This window comes from Piliocolobus tephrosceles, chromosome 16 (genome assembly GCF_002776525.5).
Source record: "Piliocolobus tephrosceles isolate RC106 chromosome 16, ASM277652v3, whole genome shotgun sequence".
NCBI lineage: Eukaryota > Metazoa > Chordata > Mammalia > Primates > Cercopithecidae > Piliocolobus > Piliocolobus tephrosceles.
Window position 1 is genome coordinate 8710752 of NC_045449.1, and position 7576 is coordinate 8718327.

A 7576-nucleotide genomic window follows, 5' to 3' on the forward strand; every position below is an offset into this window, starting at 1 on the left:
TGTGGGTCTAGGCAGATTTCTTGAGTACAAGAGAAGCCACAAATCCACAAACTTACTCAATGCTTGCTGACTCGCGGCATTGGTGTGAGGCGGTGGCCGGGCCTGCATCTGCCCGCCCTCCCCTGGAGCCTCCTTCAGTCTCCTGCCCCGGGCCAGAGGTATGTGTTCATTTCCAGGACGAAGGATCCTGGCTTTGGCAGAACGCCCACACCACCAATTTCAGAAGCAACAAGAACTGACATGGATTTCTGTCTGCCTGTCTGTCCTCGGGTCTCCAGCCTGTGCTGTGGATTCTGACTCGTCCTTAACCTCCCCCACTTTACCTCCATGCTTCCTTCCCAACCATCTCCCCAGAGAACTTCAAGCCCCAGCATCAGATGGGAAGACAGCCGCCTTATAGACACTGCTTACCCAGTGCCCACGACTGCCTACGGTCAAATCCCTGAAACAAAGCCCTTCACATGTACCAGAAGACTCTCTCTCTCTACCATCTATCTATCTATGTATCTATCTATCTGTCTATGTATCTATCTATCTATGTATGTATTTATCTATCTCTATCTACTATCTATTGTCTATCTCCTATCTACCATGTATCTTCTATTTACTATTTATCCATCATCTATCGATCTATCTGTATCCATCATCTATCTACTATATATTGTCTATGTCCTATCTACTTACTGTCTTCTATTTACTATCTATCATCTATCTAATTTATCATCTATATTCTATCTCTATGTATCCATCATCTATCCACTATCTATTGTCTAGCTCCTATCTATCTATCTACCTACTATCTATCTTCTATTTGTTATTTATCTATCCTATCTATCTATCTATCTATCTACTTACTTCTCTGGTTAAACGCTGACCCAGGTAGACACGTATTGCTTCATGAGGTAGGAAATGAATGGAACCCAGATGCTTGAAAGTGTTTGGTCACTGTAGAGCAGTGGTTCTTCAACTTGAGCATGCATCAGAACCGCGTGGAGGGCTTCCTTTTTTTTTTTTTTTTTTGTTTTTGAGACGGAGTCTCCCTCTGTTGCCCAGGCTGGAGTGCAGTGGCCGGATCTCAGCTCACTGCAAGCTCCACCTCCCGGGTTTACGCCATTCTCCTGCCTCAGCCTCCCGAGTAGCTGGGACTACAGGCGCCCGCCACCTCGCCTGGCTAGTTTTTTTTTTTTTTTTGTATTTTTTAGTAGAGACGGGGTTTCACCGTGTTAGCCAGGATGGTCTCGATCTCCTGACCTCGTGATCCGCCCGTCTCGGCCTCCCAAAGTGCTGGGATTACAGGCTTGAGCCACCGCGCCCGGCCAGAGGGCTTCTTAAAACCCAGAGTGCTGGATCCCACCCCAGGAGTTTCTGGTTCTCAGGTCTGTAGTGGGGCCTGAGAATTTAACTGGTAAAGTTGCCCGGTGATGCTGACGCTTCAGGTCCAGGGACCGTGCCTGAGAACCACTGCTGTAAGGTGTTGTATGAGAAGGTGAGGGGTTACTGCGGCCACACAGCGATCCCAGCAGGGCAGCTGCAGCAGTGCCTTCCCTGAGGCAACAGGAATCCGGGCAGTCTGAGGGCCCTCTAGGATCACAGGGCCAGGGAGGAGACACAGAGCCTTGTTTGAATCTGCTCCTCAGCCTGCTTTGGGGACAAAAGCACAGGGCCTCTGCCTTCCGGGAGGCAGACTGGCCAAGGGAAGAGACCAGGCTCAGGAAGAGCAGACCAAAGGTTGAGTCCTGGCCCTGTCGTCCTGTAGCCGGTGTTCCCAGGCAAGCATCCTGCTCTGTGAGTCAAGATAATGATGTCTCACTGGGTTTTCAACAGGCGGATACAAACGAAGTCCCTGTTGAATAAACGTTACTTCCCCACGGCTCTCTGACTTGGCTTTTGCTATTGATTGAAAAATGTGCGATTGAGTTGTTGAACCTAAGTTTGAGACTTTACATTGACCTGGATTGAGTTGAGTTTGGCTGGTTTTAATCCATCATCCCAGCTCGTTCCTGAGCCTTGAGCTTGTCATTTGGCACATGAGTGATCCCTCCCTAGTTACTGGTGGCCTGCCCAGTAACTAGGGCAATAACTAGGGCTATTCCTTCCTTAGCGTTGCTGACACTGGCTTGCATGTTTTAGCGCACACAGTCTGGTAGGGGAGCAGAGCTTGCTCCTGAAGTCAGGGAAGAGTTCTCGACTCAGCACTGTTGCAGCTGTTACCTGGGAAGCTGCCTTCGTAGTTTTAAGTGGGTCTTTGCACCCAAATTAGAAAAACCTCACGCTTGTAATCCAAGCACTTTAGGAGGCCAGGGCGGGTGGATCACCTGAGGTCAGGAGTTCAAGACCAGCCTGACCAACATGGTGAAACCCTGTCTCTACTAAAAGTACAAAATTAGCTGGGCGTGGTGGTGGGTGCCCATAATCCTAGCTACTGGGGAGGCTGAGGCAGGAGAATCGCTTGAACCCAGGAGGCAGGGGTTGCAGTGAGCTGAGATCGTGCCTCGCACTTCAGCCTGGGCAACAAGAGCAAAACTCCATCATAAAATAAAATAAAATAAATAAAATAAAATAAAAATTTGAAGTTGTGGATGAGAGAAGAGTTCTCTGTACTGACCTTACTGGTTTGCTGCCCACCTGCACACTGACTGTGTGTGAGCCCAAAGCCGAGGGGACACCAGGCCTAAGATGTGGTTTCTGGTTCCCAGGCAGCCTAGGTGACCACCTTTGAGAGTGAGTACTTGTTGCGGGGGTCGCCCCATCCTACACTCTTCCCCATGAATAAACTACCAAAGGGCTAGAGAGAACTTGAGAACAAACTTCTTAGAACATTCACTGTTTTCAGGGATAGAGTGAGGCCCAAGGGGGAAAATAAGCAGGTGTTCCTCAGCAGGAAGGCACCGCAGGCGTTGGTCCCGAGCTGGACTGACTGGACCGCAGGCTCACGACTTCTTCTCTTACGACCTCTGTCTCAGGACATTCTGGAACCAGGCTGCCTCCTTAAACCCGGATTTGCTGTTGTTCCTTCTTTTTCACCTCTGCCCAGATGTCCGACAGGTCTTGGATAAATTGTTGGATCTAGAAAGGCCAGGAGCCCAGAGTTAACTCCGCCCACCAGAGGCCTCCCCCGGCCCAAGACGGAGCATCCCAGGCATTCACTTTAAAAGAGTTCACCATTGCTTTCCTGTGACTGACTTCTTTTTTACTTTTTATTTATTTATCTTTTTGATATGAGAGTTTTGCTCTGTCACCCAGGCTGGAGTGCGGTGGCGCGATCTAGGCTCACTGCAACCTCCGCTCCCTGGGTTTAAGCGATTCTCGCGTCTCAGCCTCCTGAGTGGCTGGGATTACAGGTACCTGCGACCATGCCCGGTTAATTTTCGTGTTTTTAGTAGAGATGGGGTTTCACCATGTTGGCCAGGCTGGTCTCGAACTACTGACCTCAAATGATCCACCCGCTTCAGCCTCCCAAAAGGCTGGGATTACAGGCATGAGACACTTCGCCCAGCCATGACTGACTTCTTGGGGAGGCCACTTTCTCTCATGTGACAATGTTTTGAGGTGAAATTGAGTGTCAGGTGTACGCAATTAGAAGCAACAAACGGATGGAGTTAGGAACTCCCGGAGGCAGACCTGGTGATGTACGAAGTGCAGGCTGAGAGTCGAGCAGGAGGGAGAAGAAAGAAAGGGTCACAAGCAGGCTAGTGGGTGAAAAGGATTTCGCAGGCAGGGTCCTGTCAGCGTGGGCAGACCAGACCGCCTTCCACGACTTCACCACCCTCAATGTGGTCGTGCACTCAAAACCCAGGGCTGATGCTCATCATGATAACCTTCAGTCATGAGAAGGAATGTAAACTCTGTTCACTGGCTTCTGTTTTTAAGAGCACGTGGTCAGCATGACACAGAAAAGGGCACTGCTCCAGAAGTCAGATGACCTAGCTGGGCCCCCGTCACGGTTCTGGGAAAATCACTCCATCTTTCTGGGACTCAGTTTCTTCATCTTTAATAAGGGGAGAGGGAGAAAAGATTGGCCCAGACAGCCTCTAAGATATCAGTTCTATCGCAAACCAAAACCACAGTGAGATACCATCTCACACCACTCAGAATGGCTAGCTACGATTAAAAAGTCAGAAAAATTACAGAGGCTGCTGAGGTTGTGGAGAAAAGAGAACGTTCATACACTGTTGGTGGAAGTGCAATTAGTTCAACCATTGTGGAAAGCAGCGTGGCGATTCCTCAAAGAGTTAAAATAGAACTACCGTTCAACCCAGCAGTCCTATTACTGGGTATATACCCAAAGGAATAAAATCATTCTATCATAAACACACATGCATGGGGATGTTTACTGAATCACTATTCACAATAGCAAAGAGAATCAACCTAAATGCCCATCAATGGTAGACTGGATAAAGAAAATGTGGTACTTATACACCATGGAATACTATGCAGCCATAAAAAAGAATGAGATCATGTCCTCTGCAGGAACATGGATGGAGCTGGAGGTCATTATCCTTAGCAAACTAATGCAGGAACAGAAAACCAAATACTGCGTGTTCTCACTTATTAGTGGGAGCTAAATGATGAGAACACATGGACACAAAGAGGGGAACAACACATACTGGAATCTGCTTGAGGGTGGAGAGTGAGAGGAGGGAGAGGATCAGAAAAAATGACTATTGGATACTAGGCTTAATACCTGAGTGATGAAATAACCTGTAGAACAAACCCTTGTGATGTGAATTTACCTACATAACAAACCTGCTTGGCTGGGCGCAGTGGCTCACGCCTGTAATCCCAGCACTTTGGGAGGCCGAGGGGGTGGATCACGAGGTCAGGAGATCGAGACCATCCTGAGTAACACAGTGACACCCCATCTCTACTAAAATACAAAATACAAAAAATTAGCTGGGCATGGTGGTGGTTGCCTGCAGTCCCAGCTACTCGGGAGGCTGAGGCAGGAGAATGGCATGAACCCAGGAGGTGGAGCTTGCAGTGAGCCGAGATTGTGCCACTGCACTCCAGCCTGGGGGACAGAGCGAGACTCCGTCTCAAAAAAAAAAAAAAAACCTGCTCATGCACTCCTGAATCTAAAATTAAAAAAAATAAAAATTAAAAATTAAGAACCATTTGGAAAATGGTTCTAAAACTTCTCCTTTTCAAGGCTGTCTCTGAAGATGGAACTACACAGACTTTGTCCAAAACTCTCCACGACTGTCAGCTGCTGATACTGTTACCATTACCAATATCATTCCCATTTTGCAAATGAGAAAACAGAGAGTCAGTGAATTAAAGCGGCTTTCCCAAGATGACAGAGAAGACAGGTCAGCATTTCCTGAGCTATGTTCTTGTCATAAGTGGTCACGTGCCCCAAAGGAGTTCTGTGGTCAAGTCAGTTCTGGAAACGCTGTCTGCTGGGAGCATCTCAGGGCACAGAACTATAGCAAAGACTTCAGGTCCTGTTTGTGTTTTTAATCTTATCTTCGTTTAATTTAGAGTTTCTAAATGTATTCGTCTACGGAGTCCTTTTATTCCCCCTAGGAAACAATATCTCAGGATTCAGTTTGGAAAGTGCTTGTTCAGATAGTTTGGCTTTTCTTCAGGGATAATGCCAAACCTTCCATGACACACTCTATGGAATTCCAATTGACTTGGTCTTCTGCAGAATCGCTTTTCCTAAGCTGTCCTGTGCACCACGTTCCTTGTTCTGTATAAGCAGCTGCCTTACAAAGCCAGTGCCTGCACTGGTTGCAGGGAAGCTGTTGAGAGCATTATTCATAGTGTCAGTGAAGGCTCATCGAGAGATTTCAGTGAGAACTAAGTGCCGGGAAAAGGTGTGCTGTCTCGGAGGAAACCTTATATTTTCTTATTCCAGTATAAGAGCTGCAGGTGGCTTTTCATTCGGGTTACCAACAAGCTCAGACCCCCTGTGTATGACCCTTAAGAACCAAGGGCAGTCTGTATTTCTCTCCATCCTCGACCTCTGATTTCAACTTGTACTTTCCCAGGTCCTTAATTTTAAATCTTTAGGCTACTTGGTCAGTGTATTTCCGTGAGTAGGTTCATCTTCTATGGGAATGAAGTGAGAAATTTTCAAATAACTTTTGGGCAATCTGAAGTTCTCCTATAGAGGTGAATCGAGAGGGATTCAGGAACTCAAAATTTGGAGTGGATGGACTAGAAGCTATGGTCTCAGCAGGAGATGTGCCTGTGGGAGTGAGCTGCCGGAGGGCGGCATCTCCCACTGAACCTGGAGACGGAGTCTTGTTCTTGTGGCCCAGGCTGGAGTGCAATGGCATGATCTCGGCTCACTGCAACCTTTGCCTCCCGGATTCAAGCGATTCTCCTGCCTCAGTCTCCCGAGTAGCTGGGATTACAGGTTCCTGCCACCATGCCCGGCTAATTTTTGTATTTTTAGTAGAGATGGGATATCACCATGTTGGCCGGGTTGGTCTCGAACTCCTGACCTCAGGTGATCCACCCGCCTCGGCCTCTCAAAGTGCTGGGATTACAGGTATGAGCCACCTTGCTGGGCCCTCCTGCTGCGTCTTTCTTTACAACAGCTAAGGGCAAGGGCCTGAGGACCTCTGGGAGGCTGAGGGGAGGGGACCTGAGGATTTCTGGGAGTCTCTGAGACCCTATTCTGGCAGACAGGGGTTTTTGAGGCCAAAACTCTTTTTACGATAATATTAAAATGTTATTTGCCTTTTTTTGCTCTTATTGTTTCACGAGTACACAGTGGCATTTTCCAGAGAGGAGTTTTCATGACACATGCTGTCACAACAGAATGAACGCAGGAGTGGACCTGAGCGCCTGCCTGTCCTCTGTTAAACCAGACGTTAAAGGGGTTTGCAAGTAATGCCACTCTTCTCACAAAACACTTTTGAAACTTTTTTTCATAAAAAATGCTATTTCTGTTAACATACTTTTTATCATTGTTTAAAAATGAATGAATTAAACAAATATTTTTAAATTTTCTGTTTTGATTTCTATGATGGCAATTATCAATAGATACAATCCCATAAAGAAAAGCTCTCTGGGAGTCCTCGATAAACTGTAGGCATGTAAAGGCGAAATGATGAGAATTGGTACTTCCAGAACACTCTTGCTTACAAATGCCCTCCTTTGGGCTATAAAATAATTCTGTTCAAACATGCTTTAAAATGTAGACTAACAATTTGCTTTAGGGAACTCCTTTTTCCTAGTTGTGTATATTTCATGAGTTTCACTTTCTTTCTTTTTTTTTTTTTTTTTGAGGCTGGCCTTGAACTCCCAACCTCAGGTGATCCACCCACCTCGGCCTCCCAAAGTGCTGGGATTACAGGTGTGAGTCACTGTGCCCGGCCCCAGTTTCTCTTTTTAACAAAGTGTGGGTCTCCTGCTCAAGCCTTCAGCAAGCCACAGTATCTCACTAGAATTTAATAAGGCTGTTTTGCATGACTAATGGATTCAATAGTGGGTTCCTGCTACTGCTTTCTAGACTGGGGCTAAAAAGAGTTTTGCTGCTAATGCAGCGGTTCTCAAAGTATGGAACCCGAACCAGCCGCGTCACTTGGGAACTTGCTGAAAATGTAAATTCCTGGGTTCTCAT

At 47.0% G+C, this 7576-nt stretch overlaps 1 protein-coding gene across 1 annotated transcript in view; it reads right to left on the reverse strand.

Annotated features, from left to right (window-relative positions):
- Positions 1 to 7576, reverse strand: part of LOC113222267 (dynein heavy chain 9, axonemal-like) — a 136432-nt gene that overhangs the window by 128751 nt on the left and 105 nt on the right. The gene's annotated exons all lie outside the window — the stretch shown is intronic.